At 47.3% G+C, this 16970-nt stretch overlaps 1 protein-coding gene across 3 annotated transcripts in view; it reads left to right on the top strand.

Annotated features, from left to right (window-relative positions):
• Positions 1-16970, top strand: part of hivep2a (HIVEP zinc finger 2a) — a 96864-nt gene that overhangs the window by 593 nt on the left and 79301 nt on the right. The window contains exons 2-3 of one of the 3 annotated variants that reach the window (XM_021611988.2): positions 5815-5930; positions 6870-6944. The gene's annotated coding sequence lies outside the window, so the exon portion shown is untranslated. Of the gene's footprint in view, positions 1-5814; positions 5931-5976; positions 6389-6869; positions 6945-16970 lie in introns of those variants that run through there. The other 2 variants (XM_021611990.2, XM_021611989.2) reach the window with 2 other exon arrangements.

Below are 16970 nucleotides of genomic sequence, written 5' to 3'. Positions count from 1 at the left end.
AACCTAGCTACAGTATGAAGCAGGATTCATGGCAGGAAGATTGTGTTTTTCTCTCTCTCTGCAGAACAGTCAAGGCCATGTACACCCCTCTGTCATTGTCACCTATCTGTACATAGTGTTGTATCCGTGTTGACTGTTGTGGTCTGTAATTCTATGTACGTCGTATGTTTCTGTGCTTGAACGTGTGTGTGTCTATGAGAGGGATGGTGGGTGGTACGCTGGCCCGTTCCGGGAATGTTCCATGACGTGTTCGCCGTCAAGATCGGGGCCCATCAAGGGGGTTCTCTGCCGCTGATCGTCTCCGTCTTTTTGTTGAAAATACAATATTAACATGAAAAAAAGTGACTTTATTCATGTTTCGTAAGTCAGACTTGGAGCCTATTAATTAGACATATATTACGCATGGACTAGGCATGGGTTATGTATGCATCATAGTACCCAGCTTTTAGCCAATGCACAGAGCTAGTGATGTTAAGAGTTATAATTTTCTGCTTTGCTTGTTTATTTTGTTCAGTAGCCTAAATGTTATTTCCTCTCAACCATTTGCTCAACATGCATTTCTATTATCATATTTTCCTCATAGAAAGCAAATATTTCAAAGGCTTTTATTGGAAGGTACTCTAGAGAGGTCAGTTCTCTTGTGCATCTAGTATCAGTCTAAACTGTCTTGCTGTTATTATGCTTGACCCAATTGAACCCATTTACCTGGTGTGTCCTCAAACTGTACATATTGTCACTCCATATTTCAGTCTGTCATCACGACAGTGACTGGTGTTTGTTTTTAAATCAGCACAGCAGAACTATCCATCAACATGCAACAGGTTCTCCCATGAGACATTCAACCCTTTGCCTCCATGGTAACAGCCTATTAACATGGTACCGCAATTGAGGCCTATATCACCCGGTGGTACATGTAGATTTGAATCTGTTTATCCTACAATACCTTCATTTAGATATCCTACATTGCTTTATTGCAGATACAGCTATAACCTACAGTCCCATCATTGTAATTCACCTTTGTTGAGCATGATATGACTGAATGGATATAATTCAGGTTAGCCACCACCAGCCAAAGGCAGGGAGCAGTAGAGCTGCACTGTAGATATCCATCAAGCACTGGGAATTCATTCTGAAAGACCAACCTACATACGGTATAATCTGTCCCACAGCAGCGTCGTAGGAGAGGAATGGGATATCTTTTATCATACTGCACATACATTGTAGTGTGTCTTCCGCTGTACCAGCAAACTGACTGTGAGAGGAGGACGGAGAGGTTGTGAGCCTGGAATAATATGATATTGCACAATTTTAACAATAGGCACTTAGCAGTGAATGAAGAACTCTACCCATCTCTTTGTGTATGGACGGTTTCTGTTTTGTGCCTCTGGTTAGGGAGCTGGCCTATCGTGAAACTTTCTTTCAGCGCTACTGTAGATTCATCAGTCCCAATATAACCATAAGAGGCTTTCCGGTACTGTGCAGAGACACTGTGGATCATTTGGCACTTGCGGGTTAATGATACAGTCACACCTTCTGTGGTGGGGTAAATACATTGTCGGCTCCTGTCCCTCTCTGCCTTTGAGCTACAGCCCTGAATACACACAGAACACGGGACACACACAGCCTGGAAAGAGGTGGTCCACTTTGCATCTTTGTCATTGTGGAAGATTCACTCTCACGTTGTAGTTTCAAAGGACAACACATTAAATGACTTGATATCCCAGAGAGGGAAGGAAAGGCCATGATATCTAAACCTTGTGGTTCTGCGTGTATTATGTGTAGTGTATAGCTCAGGAGACTGGGGTGCTAGGTTATTACTGCGCATAGGGTCCTAAGTATCTTGGCCTCCATATACACTCTTCAGTGATGGGAAGATGGCAGTGACTCATACCTGAGCGGTGTCTGGCCTCCTCTAAATCCTCTGAGTAATCTGTCTGTCTCACGCTCTAACCTCTGTCTGTTGTCCCCCATCCCAATCTACATGGGGACTCCCACGTAATCAAATCAATTCCAATCAAATGTTATTTGTCACATGCGCCGAATGCAACAGGTAGACCTTACAGTGAAATGCGTACTTACAAGCCCTTAACCAACAATAGGCTTTAAGAAAAATAGGTGTTAAAGTATTTACTAAAATAATTTAACAAAAAACGTAAGAAGAATGAATAGAAATAGAAAAAGAATTAAAGAGAAACAATATCACAAGTAAGATTATGTGAGTTATATTATAGAATAACTGTTTGTTAGTGTGTGTGTGTGTGTGTGTGTGTGTGCGTGCGTGCGTGCGTGTGTGCGCGTGCATGTGTGTGTTTATATGTGTGTGAGGAAGAGATGGTGTTCTGATTACTAGAAGAATGATTTCCAGTTGCACCAATGAGTCATGATGACTCAAAGGTCCAAGCATCTGAATGACCTTCAGACTAGTCGGTCCCTTTGATCTCACACTTTTTCATTGTGGGTCCAAACAACGTCTTCAAACGTATGAGATGGTCAGACGGGTCAACTGGTTAGAGAGGTGGGTCAGAGATGGGGACATTGTGACTGTGTAGTTGTATGATGTGTACATTTTGAGACTGTTTATCCAGGTTATATTCCAATGGGTGGTTAGGTCTGTGGTGTGGCTTGCTAGAAATGTGTTCACTTAACAATCAGAACACTCAGACACCTGCATCCTACATCTGATGCCACGGAAATGTCTGTAACTGAAAATAGCACCGTTGCACAGACAGGAGCCTGACCATGGCTTGAAATCTTCACAATCATGTGATCACAATAACAAAAACAGCACCGACACAGGTGACTGTGTTCAGGTTCACCCCTCTACAGTACAGAATCTCTATGTAATGCGTGTGTGTAATCCCCAGCAGTGTGTATGTGACTGGGGCCCTTTGAATTATTCAGCCTGAGCTGTGGCCGTGTCACCAGCACCGTGCTCCGTGCACCGCACACACTTAAATGGGCCGACTGGGTTCAGTGGCTCACCCTGCTAAACACTCAACCTGCTCTGTGGTTTCCCCTATTAGCTGTACATGTGCACCTGCGGAGCCAGGAGGCAGTGTAGGGGAGGGGAGGGAGAGGAGGGAGGAGGAAGGAGGGGGTGGCGGCATGTGGTGCTGACTACACCTCCCCTGGAGCAGCAGTGGAAGGAGGAGGAAACAACACTGGTAACCAAGGCGACTCTGACACTTTACAAGGTCACTCTACAAGGCGACTCTGTCACTCTGTTAGCCCAGCGCTAGCTCTGTTGAGCTAGCTCTGTTGAGCTAGCGCTGGGCCAACAGAATGTGACTTCTGTTGCCTTCCTCTAGTGTTATGGCCCATGTTTGCCTAGGGGCGGCCGGGCATCTGGAGAAAATGAGCGTCAGATGGCATTATAACAGCTGCAAATGTGCTCTGTGACTGTAGCCAACTGTGAAGTGATAGCAAGCTGTTCAAGGCTAATGAAAGTGAGAAGACCCTTTAAAAGAGAGAGAATTAGTAGAAAAATATGGCGACTAGTTTTATTCTTCCTCTTGTGCCTTGTGACAAACGTTCCTTAAACGAAGAAAGGAAAACCCTGCACACATCTAATTGTAGATTCTTGTCGTATTTGCTTTCTTTAAACAACAGTGTTTTCTTTGATTAAAGTGGTGATTTCTAGGGCTGGGAATTGCCAGGGACTTCACGATACAATATTATCACGATACTTCAGTGCCGATACGATATGTGTTGCGATTCGATGCTGTGATTTTATTGAGATTCAATGTTCCAAACACATTGCTGCAGAGGGACAAGAGAGAGCCATGAGAAAACAAGTGTTGATCAGTCATGGAAATAAAAGTGCTGAAAACAAATGGGCTCCCTATTTAAAAAGAAGATGGAGAACAGGCTATGAAGGGAAAACACTGTCGTTTTGGTGCAGGTACAGCCAATTAGCGCAAAAAATATATATTGTGATATTGTCATATATCGTCAAAAATATTATCCCGATATGCAACGGTGCCGATCCCCCCCCCCCTTCACTAATGGTTCACAGTGTAATTGGCCCCTAGCTGGGTGTCAGTGCAGACAGGGGTAGAGTGGCTGGATGGGAATATTCACAGCTGAGTAATGACACTCACCCACATCATAGATCACTGTGACACATAGCACATTCACCCACACACAGGACTATGTGTCTAAAAGTGAACCCCTGTCAGTGGAGTAGGACATGGGCACTGAGGGCCAGCAGAGGAGGCACATCAGAAGACGAGGTCAGTAGTACAGGTGCATCAAAGCAGGTACAGAGGGACTGAAAAACAGCTTCTATCTCAAGGCCATCAGACTGTTAAATAGTCACCACTAGCCGGCCTCCGCGCAGTACCCTGGCCTGAAATGTAATCACTGTCACTAGCCGGCCTCCGCCCAGGACCCTGGCCTGAAATGTAATCACTGTCACTAGCCGGCCTCCGCCCAGTACCCTGGCCTGAACTGTAATCACTGTCACTAGCCGGCCTCCGCCCAGTACCCTGGCCTGAACTGTAATCACTGTCACTAGCCGGCCTCCGCGCAGTACCCTGGCCTGAACTGTAATCACTGTCACTAGCCGGCCTCCGCCCAGTACCCTGGCCTGAAATGTAATCACTGTCACTAGCCGGCCTCCGCCCAGTACCCTGGCCTGAACTGTAATCACTGTCACTAGCCGGCCTCCGCGCAGTACCCTGGCCTGAACTGTAATCACTGTCACTAGCCGGCCTCCACCCAGTACCCTGGCCTGAAATGTAATCACTGTCACTAGCCGGCCTCCGCCCAGTACCCTGGCCTGAAATGTAATCACTGTCACTAGCCGGCCTCCGCCCAGTACCCTGGCCTGAAATGTAATCACTGTCACTAGCCGGCCTCCGCCCAGTACCCTGGCCTGAAATGTAATCACTGTCACTAGCCGGCCTCCGCCCAGTACCCTGGCCTGAAATGTAATCACTGTCACTAGCCGGCCTCCGCCCAGTACCCTGGCCTGAAATGTAATCACTGTCACTAGCCGGCCTCCGCCCAGTACCCTGGCCTGAAATGTAATCACTGTCACTAGCCGGCCTCCGCCCAGTACCCTGGCCTGAAATGTAATCACTGTCACTAGCCGGCCTCCACCCAGTACCCTGGCCTGAAATGTAATCACTGTCACTAGCCGGCCTCCGCCCAGTACCCTGGCCTGAAATGTAATCACTGTCACTAGCCGGCCTCCGCCCAGTACCCTGGCCTGAAATGTAATCACTGTCACTAGCCGGCCTCCGCCCAGTACCCTGGCCTGAAATGTAATCACTGTCACTAGCCGGCTACCACCTGGTTACTCTACCCTGCACCTTTGAGGATGCTGCCCTATGTACATAGACATGGAATCACTGGTCACTTTAATAATGTTTACATATTGTTTTACTCATTTCATATGTATATTCTGTATTCTAGGCAATTCCATCCTATTCAACTATTGCTGTATATTTACTATTCTATCCTATGTATTCTACAGATATACTAAATATTCTATCCACGTACTGTCCATAATGTCTATAATGCCTATACATCCCATCACATATATATATTTCTTAGTTCCATTCTTCTACTTTTAGATCTGTGTGTATTGTTGTGAATTGTTTGAAATTACTGCACTGTTGGAGCTAGGAACACAAGCATTTCGCTTCACCAGCAATAACATCTGCTAAATATGTGTATGCAACCAATAAGATTTGATTTGATCTGTGACTGAGAGTGAACACACGGAGTAGTCTTTGTGTTGTTCTCGTCCTGATCCTTCTCCTGCTCCTCCTTTTCTGGGTGTCTGAAAGGAGTGTATTTCCTTGGCAGGCTGTGCCGATGCCCTGGAGGAGTGTGAACGCTGTGTGACGTCCTCGCAAGTCGCTCTCCTTGGCTGCACAACAGGAAACACTTGTGGCCTCCCTCCTTCCTGCGCTCAGAAAGAGGTAGTCTCTTTCTTTCTTCCTCTCCCCCTCTTTCTTTCTTTTCTATGGCTTTCTGTAGTGGTAGAACCAGCTGAGACCTACTTTTATGTCCGCACTCTGCCAGCAGCCACTGCTGGAGTGTTGCTGGCTCCATTGATGCCTCCCCTGCTCCCATCCAGCCAATCAGACCACAGCTGTTTATGCTGAAGAAATGTGATCGTTCTTTGCTCCAGCCTCTGAGCAGCGAGCAGCGCTATAAGCAGAGCAAGAGAGAGAGAGAGCGAGCGAGCGCGCAGGCGGGCTAGAGAAAGAGGGAGGGCTGCAGACAGTAGAAGGGAATAAGCTCCTCTTAGAGCCGTTTGAGTGGCGCTCGTAGAGGCTTGTGAGACTCGGGTTCGGTGCGGCTGTGATTTGTACCCCCCCACCCCTCTCCCCCGAGGCTCCCCAGCGCTGGAGGGATGCAGAGGACACCGTGTCAGGTGGGCTGCTGGGGAGCTTGGGAATTGAATACCACTGAATAATGTCGGGAGAGACATAGAGATGAAGGGAGCGAGTTAAAGAGAGATATAGGGAGTGGGCGATACAGAGAGAGAGAGAGCTCTTGTCAGAGTGTCTCGGTGCTGCTCTTGTCACCTGCCTCATCAGTGTAGGGGGGTGAGGTGACATCAGAGGACAGAGAGGGTCTCTCACGCATGGTGGTTGAGGCTCCACCACGCCACCCAAAGGATGAAGAGGAGCGTGGCAGACTGACAGGCACAGATACACAGAGGAACAATGTGGAGAGCAAGTCCACTGTTCACTTTGGGCAGAATATACATGACTACCAATACCTTTTAGTTGTCATTTTATTCAACACTTTCACAGTGTTTGTCTATGTGTCGTCTTTGTGCATGGTCATGCACGTTTAGCCACTAGTCTGTATATTCCTGACAGCTTCGTATCCCTCTCTCCCGATCACAGGGCGTGTGAAGAGGGTGTGTGCCTGGATAGGCTTGCCAGGACTGCCAGGCAGAAGTCGCCTGTCAAATCCCAGAGGTACGTTCCCGTACTGTAATCTACTGTATCTCCACTGTACTCTACTGTATCTGTACTGTGCTCTACTGTACTCTACTGTATCTATACTGTATACTACTTATATATACTGTACTCCACTGTATCTATACTGTACTCTACTGTATCTATACTGTACTCTACTGTATCTATACTGTACTCTACTGTATATATACTGTATTCTACCTGTACTCTACTGTATCTATACTGTACTTTACTGTATATATACTGTACTCTACTCTTCTGTACTCTACAGTATCTATACTCTACTCTACTCTACTGCACTCTACTGCATCCGTACTGTACTCTACTGTATCTATACTGTTCTCTACTGTACTCTGCTGTATTTATTCTGTACTCTAATCTACTTTGTCTATACTGTACTCTACTTTACTCTACTTTACTATACTGTACTTTACTGTAATGTACTCTACTGTATTTATACTCTACTCTACTGTATCTATACTATACTCTACTGTATACTGTATCTATACTGTACTCTACTATTTGACTGTACTCTACTCTACTGTATCTATACTGTACTGTACTCTACTGTATCTATACTGTATCTCTGCTGTATCTCTGCTGTACTGTTTGACTGTACTGTGTTTCCTCTATACAGTACTGCTCTGTTCAGCCATTTCTATCTCTCATTCTTTACACAGTACTGTAGCTACATCATAGGAGCACTTCTGCTTGGAGAGCCGGAACAGGCTAACGTGTGAATTTCTGTCTAAAGAGAGATTATTAACACAACCATTGAAGCCATTTTTTTTTGCATAATACCCATCATTAGGGGCTAAAATGTAAGTTCTTTTGTCTGTGTCTGATAGATAGGGTTGAATGAGGCGTAATGTAGTCATTTTGTAGAATTATTCTCAATGTCGGCGCTGAATACCATGCTAACCAAATGACTCAGTTATAATCTTTTGCCAAGGGTATAATATCCAAAATGTTCAATGTTTTTTTTGTGTGTGCTTTTTTCCCTGTTATCCCTGATGTTCCTGCCGCTAGAATAATTCAGATTCAGTTCTTTCCATGCGATGGGCTTGATAAAAGAAACAGCTTGTGTCAGATGATGTGTGCTGTTGACGACGTGCAGCAATGTCGCCTTTAAAGGGTTAAAGAGCCTTCTGTCACTAGAGTCACCCGTGTCATATCCTGTGTGGCAGACTGGGTCTGTGAAGGAGAACTTTAACTACGTATTTTCTTCTGACACCTCACCCCCCCCCTCTCTCTCCCTCTCTCTCTCTCTCTCTCTCTCTCTCTCTCTCTCTGTCTCTCTCTCTCTCTGTCTCTCTCTCTTTCTGTCTCTCTCTCTCTCTCTCTGTCTCTCTCTCTCTCGTTGCCCTTTGTACCTAGTTGTGTTGTTGTGCAGGTGGTGTGTGTTCCGCCTGCTCTTCAGCTCTTTGTCTGATAGCGGCTTGTGGTGTGGCTGCAGACACAAATAAACATGTAAAACACTAAATAACTTTCACAACCTGATGAGAGCGTGTGTGTGTGTGTGTGTGTATGTGTGTGTGTGTGTGTGTGTGTGTGTGTGTGTGTGTGCCCCCCACACCGCCGTCAGCGTTAGTGTGTGAATGTCAGCATCTCGTCACACACAGGAAGTGGGAGTGAGAGTGTATGGGGTGCGTCAGTGGCTGTGAACCGGGGTGACAAGCCGGGCGATGCCAGAGTAGGTGGGTAATGGGTGCACAGACGGGGATGATTGTCACTAATTGCACAGCGTTGTGTGGCAAGCTGCTTAACAACAAAAGGAAGATATTTCTTGCCTTTTTCTCTTTTTGAAAAGGAGAGCTTTCCACTTCTTGAAATGACTATTTTTATTGAGAACTTATCAACTACTATATTGCAATACAATTTGACAGTTTATTCGTTTATTTTTGAGGGCTGGTGGTTTTGTTTTGCTCTGTAGTGTAGCGTATAGTAACATCTGGTTTGGTTACTGTTTACACACATTCCAGGAGGTTAAAAGTAATTTGTAATCCCTCTCTGACTTGGGATCTGTCATGATGCAGAGTGTATGTGCTGCTGAGCTCCACGTATCTATCATGACAGGAGGGTACTGTAGTAGAGCCCTCCGGTTGTTGTTTTATCTGCTAATTGGAGACTCATGCAATCCCCTTGAAAATGGTGAGATCCAAAATGGCTGCCAGCGAGTCAGCTGAGCAGCAGTAGCTGTCAGAAGCCGGGAGAGGTTAGACATGGGCGTCAAAGTTCAATATGGCGAATATTGGGGGTGCTACTGAAGCTGTTGGTTGAGTGGGATGCATGGGGTTTTGGGAGAGAGGACATCAGTGGGGAACAGGTTATGGAAGCTCTCTGTATTTAGGTCATGTTCTGTCCAATGGAAAATAGTTTCCATGGGTCTTCAGTGTAGACAGACCGACAGGGAAGTATGATTTATACAGTCTTGCCTGCGGGTGTGCAGAGCCATAACTCCTCCCTCCCACACAGCACCAATGGACTCACACAGAAGTGAGGTGAACTTAATGTGTTATAATTTATGAACAGTGGCTTGATACATGGTAACATTCATATTATTATGCCAAATTATTATCCATGCCTATGTCCATTGTCCAGTGACTTTTTGTTTTCCAAGCAGTAAGACTTAACCACTAAGTTATACTGACTCACAGACAGTGGTTGCGTTGAACTAGTGACAGTCGTGTCTTGCTGATCCATCCTACCGTCCATAGCGTCTTGTTCTCAGTGGAACTGCCTGCTACATGCCTACAAGTCAACCATAGCCACTCTGGCCCTGAGGTCACCTCGGCCCAGCCAGGCACCCAGGAGGCTCATGGGAGGGAGGATTGGGTATGGGACTCACACTGGTGCTTGCAGGGTAGTCAATAGGAAACCCCCCAACCCCCATGTATGTAGACTTGAGTCTATCTTCTGTGAAGTTTAATAACCATAGGAGAGTGGCTACTGTAGCAGAAGGTCAGACTACCACCTGCTGGGTCAGATAAGGCCTCTCTGATTTACATTTGACATTGTGTATGTCTGCCTGTCTCCAGTGCCGTGCATACATTTAGAGGTGGAGGTGGCTCAGCTCACTGGCCAGTCACACGATGCCCTTGAGTTCTGTGCTGTCACTGTGTGTCACGCTGCATCGACCCAGCCAGCTCGGCTCCCTCTGAAAGCGGTGGGGTTCTGTCAGCACCACCATCTTCAGGCCTCGGCTCGGGTCGGGGAAAGGTCAATGCTTCCAGGGAGAGCTGAGGCTGGATTCTTCCCTCCCTGGGAGGATTGGACCAATGTGCTGGGGCTCAGGCACACACCTGGCAGGGCTATGTCACATACAGAGAGAGATCTGGAGCTACACTGCCCCCCCCTCTCCCTGAAGCAAACACATTTAGGTACATCATGTTGGGTTGGTGGGATTTAACAATCCACACACGTAGACTTTCTAGCTAAGTAGATGTGGGTAAGGCAAATAGGGTAAGACATGAGACCTCTGGCGTAGTTGGAGTGTGTGTGTGTGTGTGTGTGTGTGTGTGTGTGTGTGTGTGTGTGTGTGTGTGTGTGTGTGTGTGTGTGGACTCCAGGCGTGGATGCGCTGGTAAGCTGCACGGTTCCCTCGGACCGTATGGCCATGAGGAGAAGAGAACAGGCAGAATACCACAGCCATGACGTGACCAGGCACAACTAGAGCAACCCAGTACTGGACCCCCATGGCCCTCCCTGGCCTCCACTGGACAGCCAAGCCTAGCAAAAAGCTAATCCATCTCTCTCCCTAACCATCCAAAATGAAAGGGTCCACTCCAAGAGAAACACACAGCCATATTCGTAGGTGGCGAGAGAAAATGGCCGACCACTTTATGATCCACAGCAGGGATTCCAAAAGCTTGTCATGGACAGAGGAGCTGAGGGGGAGAGGAAAATAAATGACCACTGCTGGTCAGCCTGCCATTCGCTTTGATTCAAGCTGCCAGCGTGGTAGACAATAGACACAGAGCCCTAAAGTAGAAACACACATTCTGTTACTATGGGAACCCTCAGCGCTCCTCGTGCCGCTGTGTCCTTAAAGGAATCAGATTGAGAGTGTAACAGTATAGACAGGACTGAACGAGGGAGGAGAGGAGGGGGGAGCTCAGCCTGAGAAACAGCTGTGGCCAAATACTCTCCCCCGGGGGGATCTAAATTTGTCTGGTAAGAATAAAGGCACATGTGATTAGCCTGTGTTTGCACGGCGACCGCCTCTCATGTGCAGCAGGTACTCAGAACCGCAACACATGTCCTCCTTCTCCTGAAGGACTGAGGGCTCAATCATGTGCTGAGAAGAAAATGGTAGACAGACAGACAGACAGACAGACAGGAAGTGGTGACAATGGAAGGTGGGTGTTAGTCAGCAGCCCAAGAGTATGGCAAACCTACCATCATAAAAATCTCACTGGGCAGAAAACTGTTTTTTTTTCTCTCTCATGTCTGAAATTGGTCACCTGCTGATTCTCTATCTCCATATCTCTCTCTCTCTCTCTCTCTCTCCCTCTCTCTCTCTCCATCCCTCTGTCAGCCTCCCTCCCTCCCTCCCTTTGACGGTCTCTCTCTCCCTCTCCCCCTCTCTCTCTCCCTCCATCTGTCGGTCTCCCCCTCTCTCTCTCTTTCTCCTTCTCCCTCTCTATTGATTGGATACTTTCTGAATTGATATGGCTGCATCCAGGAGTCAGGAGTGGTGGCCAGACTGATGTCTGTGCTACTGTGAGGAGGTTGTAGCTGGATCCTGGCTGCTGCTGACTATCTGTGTTGTGTTGATGAAGGTGAAACCCAGACAGGGAATAGGTGAGTCAGTCAATATGTTTTAGCACAGCACTAGCTGTTGTTTACGTGTTCACGCTGGTGTACACGGGAGTAGAAGCCAGCCAAAACGCCGTGCCTGCATCGGTGTAGGCTTTCTCAATTAGAACAATAGCTCTACTTTAGTCTACAGAGTGTGTGCAGGTGTCTCGTCAGATCCGGAGCGGAACACACACACACACACGCACACATCATGTAGGTATGTAGGTCATTTGACTGTGTGTGTACACAACACTTCAAAGTCCCATGTATTCCCAAGCCCTCACGTGAACATTACCTCTGCTTTCAAGCAATTGGTTTCACCCAAAATAGTTACACAAACCCATAACTCTAGGTTGTATTGTGTTACCCTCATTTTGTCCTTCCTTCTCTCTGTGTCCAGTGATCAGACAGCCAGACAGAGAAAGACAGACAGACAGCCAGACAGAGAAAGACAGACAGACAGACAGACAGACTGACAGAGAAAGACAGACAGACAGACAGACAGACAGACAGACAGAGAAAGACAGACAGACAGACAGAGAAAGACAGACAGACAGACAGACAGAGAAAGACAGACAGACAGACAGAGAAAGACACACACATGGTGGTCCATTTCTCTTTGGTGCTGAGGAGATAATCGAGCGTTTGAATTTTAATAGCATGGATTGAAGCATCGCTGAGCACCAGTTTGTTTGCTCCCATTTTCTGTAAATACCCAGAAGTCCTTGGGCAGACTTTGTGTCCGTAGTCAAAGCACATGGAAAGCAGCGTTTGGGGAAAGGTGTGGCGCTGCGGCGGCTCAGTACAGTAAAACATAACGAGGCACGGTTTCATTTCCTCTTCATCGCACATGCAAATGAAGCCCCACAAACTCGCATCTCTGCAGCCACGCGTACTTTCTGTTTCGGGAAGCGTGCAGTCTTGGCCATGGTGTGGGTCGGTCCTGATGAGAGAGGGAGGGATATTTAGGGCTGGAGTGATTGCATCCAGGAACACAGCCCCCTGCCTGCTCTTTGCCTCCTCTTTCTTCCCACGCATTCTGAAGGACGTCTTGATTAGTTACGGACTGGTATGTCCTGAGTGTAATCTGTGGGCCCTGATAAGCCCATACCATTGCTCACCTCAGCCTCCAAGCTATAATGTTGATAGACAGTAAGCTGTATCAAAACAGAAGACCAATCTGATAAGTTATATTCCACTAATGTATGTGTTACTACATCATTAGTGCAGTACACTGCAGTTCTACCGTAAGCCACCGCTACAGCCTAGCCAGTCTGGGTGGTACATCCCATGGTGTGACTGACTAGGCCAAAGAGGGATGATGAGCTACAATAGGCTGGCACAGGGGATCATGACACCAGCCAGGGTTAGGGATGATGCATGGCACTCTGCAGGTCTTTGTTCCCCCAGTCAGTCCCACCCATAAGCCCCCTTCTCAATGTCCCCCTGCCTGCCATGTAGAGGACACAAAGGGATCCCCATCTCACACCTGTTCCTCCCTGTAACCCTGAGCTTGATGCCCCTGTCCGTCTCGCTCCAACCTCTCTCTCTTGGTCCTCCTCCAATAGCAGGGAGCTCCATGCCGAAGAGCAAGATGGCACAGTCAGATAGTGTGTGTGACTTACTGTAGACAGATAGGAATGAAACTAGGGTGGTTTCACTGCTCTGTGATACAATGTCCAGGTTTATTGTAGCAGCACTTCCTGACAAACATTTTATTTGTATTTTTGATTTAACCAGGCAAGTCAGTTAAGAACAAATTCTTATTTACAATGACGGCCTACCCCGGCCAAACCCGGATGACGCTGGGCCACTTGTGCAGCCCCCCATGGGACTCCCAATCACAGCCAGATGTGATGCCGCCTGGTTTCAAACCAGGTACCGTAGTCACGCCTCTAGCACTGAGATGCAGTGTCTTAGACCACTGCGCCACTCGGGAGCCCATGAGGGGTGAATGTGGAAACAGGCTGGTGGAGGAAGCTGCCCCAGTAATAAACGGGTTGTCTCTGGAAGGGAGGGAGGGAGTAAAAGGAAGCAAGGGAGTGTGGAGGGGGTTAGGCTCTCTCTTCTCCTTTGCCATGGCAGAACAGGTGGTGAGCTTGCTGAGGCACCAGTTGGTCGCCCCGGAGCCCGCAGCTGTGCCAGGCGGTGACTAAAGCGCTCCTTCACTACGCCCACGCTCTCAAAAGAGCAAATGGCAGGAGTGTCACTAGATAGCTCGTTCTGCTCGCTACGTGCCGACGGATGTCTGGGGACCGGGGGGGTGGGGGGAAGAGAGAAGGGGTGGGGGGAGAGAGAACGGGTGGGTGACTGACAGAGGTATATGATTTGAGAGAGTGACCAATTTCAGACGTGAGAGAGAAAAAAACAGTTTTCTGCCCAGTGAGATTTGTATGATGGTAGGTTTGCCATACTCTTGGGCTGCTCCCATTGTCACCACTGTCTGTCTGTCTGTCCACCCCCCCCCCCCTCCCTCCCTCCCTCCCTCCCTTCCTTCCTTCCTTCCTTCCTTCTGGAATGTTATCCTTTTCTTCTCAGCACATGATTGAGCCCTCAGTCCTTTACATGGAGTGTGTCAGGCCACCCATGTGCAGTGTGTGAATCTGTGTGTGCAGTGTGTGAATCTGTGTGTGCAGTGTGTGAATCTGTGTGTGCAGTGTGTGAATCTGTGTGTGCATGTGTGAATCTGTATGTGCATTTGTGAATCTGTGTGTGAGCATGTGAATCTGTATTTGCATATATGAATCTGTGTGTGAGTATGTGAATCTGTGTGTGCGCATGTGAATCTGTGTGCGTATGTGAATCTGTGTGCATATGTGGATCTGTGTGTGTATGTGAATCTGTATTTGCATATATGAATCTGTGTGTGAGCATGTGAATCTGTATTTGCATATATGAATCTGTGTGTGAGTATGTGAATCTGTGTGTGCGCATGTGAATCTGTGTGCGTATGTGAATCTGTGTGCATATGTGAATCTGTGTGCATATGTGAATCTGTGTGCATATGTGAATCTGTGTGCATATGTGAATCTGTGTGCGTATGTGAATCTGTGTGCATATGTGGATCTGTGTGTGCGTATGTGAATCTGTGTGCATATGTGAATCTGTGTGCGTATGTGAATCTGTGTGCGTATGTGAATCTGTGTGCATATGTGAATCTGTGCGTGCGCTTGGGAATCTGTGTGCGTATGTGAATCTGTGTGTGCGTTTGGGAATCTGTGTGTGCGCGTTTATGATTGTATGTGTGTGAGAGCCCTACAGGGTGGTGCTGCCTGCTGAGGAGATGGATAGAGCCCCTATGACATATTGTCACTTCCTCTCCCTCCATCTCCTAATCTGACCTGTCTGCCATTCAGATTGCTTTTCACTGCATTAACCAGAGAAGGGAGAGAGGAGAGAGACGTGAAAGCCGGACAGACAATATCTCTTCTCTTTATGGACTCCAATGATGGGACGAGGGGGCGACGGTGATGACACTCATCCACTCTGCAATCAGAGGCAGGAGCGATGGATGCGTCACAGTATTTGATTAGCTAGAGTTGGCCACTCAGCCTGAAGCACTGCTTACAGACCAAGATGTTTGTTTTCAGCGAAAAGAGGTCAATAGCTAGGAAGATGTGAGGTAGCTAACAAGTAGGTTGACACTACAGTCTGAAGATGGTACACTTACTGTAATGAATTGGACGACATCACCAGGAGTTGACGGACAGGGCTCAGTCTTATGAGATCGAGAAATCAAATGTCTTGTTCTCAGATGGATAGAGCTGTCTCTCACCTCACGGCGTTTTGTCACAATCTTTCCAACCTTGTATCCATCCAGGCATCGCTGCACTGAAAGACAACCCTGAGATTGATGTCTGAGGTGAGGCACATCAGCCCAGTCACAAGTCCTTCACAACCATCTTTTTCTTTAAAAAAAAAACACATCTGTCTTTAAGCATGTTGGAAAAGGACCCGTTCACTGTTAGTCTACACCTGCTGTTTACCAAGCATGTGACAAAGGACACTTCCTCAATGGAGCGTAAATACTGTAGCAGCCATGCCAAGACAGTGAGAGCTAAACCATCCTGAAACTCAGAGCCTGGTTTAGCTCACATGGCAACGTCAAACCTTATAAAGTGTTAACAGAGAAGCTAGCCAGTGTACAGACCCAGGAGAATCATCCCTCTGCTCTTACTGTGTGTGCGTGCTTGCATTTGTGTGTGCAATTGTCTGTGTTTGTGTGTGTACTTGATCTCTCATACTCTCCCCCAGCCTCCAGCCTCTTTTTCTGGCTCTAATATAGCACCCTCTTCAGCCCAGAGCAGAGCTGCTCATATTGACGTGTGGGATGAGAGTGGCAGGGGCTTCTCTATTAGCCCTCAGGATTAGCCAGTGCTAGCTAGCTCCCAGCTCCGATCACAAGCAGCCAGGGTATGAAAGAGAAATACCTTCATCACCAAAGTCGTAATGAATTTGTAACGACCCCCATTTATTACTTTTATTTAGCTGAATTTCGATGTTCAAACTTTAAGCAAACAGACAACAAGAATAGACTAAGGGGGCCAATGTTGTAGCTTATATTAGTGATATCCCAAAGTTGCTCTTGATGGGTGCTTTTGATAAGTTATATGTAAGATATGTGTGTGTCTTTGCGTGTGTGTGTGTGTGTTACCATCCGTCCCAGGGCTGGGCCCTTGATCACAGGGCTGGCAGTCTTCAGACGTCTTCAGCACCGAGTCTGCTGTGAAACGCAGTGTCAGAGGTCTTGATGAATACTCCTCGCTCCCTCCCCTTCAAAGCCCTAGCAATCTGTCTGTAAACATTGATCCTCTTCCTCATCCTGTCAGCGCGCAGCGACACCCCAAAGACAATATTAGCTTAAAGAAAATGGTTGATTCTCTCTCCGCGCGCGTCAGAATGTCTAGCTCCGCTCTGAGGCTCTTCTTTGTGTCCTCGATCCTTTTAACTGGCGAGGCGACAAAACACCGAACAGCGCGTTGTGATGTATTTGTTTAAATGCTCTTCACTGTGTTCTCTTTTGACATAGTTAAAATAGTGGCGTTTTGTTGCCACCTGAAATCCGATCGGCGCAGTCTGACAAAGGGTACTACACATGGCAGTAACACTTTGTGAACACAGATACTACTTCACTGACAGCTCCAGACAACACCATCAGCCTGATATTCAACCTCTTTTTGAACAGGAACTACAAATGAACGTGAACATGAAAGCCAGGCAGCTCTC

This window comes from Oncorhynchus mykiss, chromosome 8, assembly GCF_013265735.2.
Source record: "Oncorhynchus mykiss isolate Arlee chromosome 8, USDA_OmykA_1.1, whole genome shotgun sequence".
In the NCBI taxonomy this organism is placed as follows: Eukaryota; Metazoa; Chordata; class Actinopteri; order Salmoniformes; family Salmonidae; genus Oncorhynchus; species Oncorhynchus mykiss.
The sequence above is the reverse complement of the archived record's forward strand: the minus strand, read 5'-3'. Positions and strand labels throughout refer to the sequence as shown.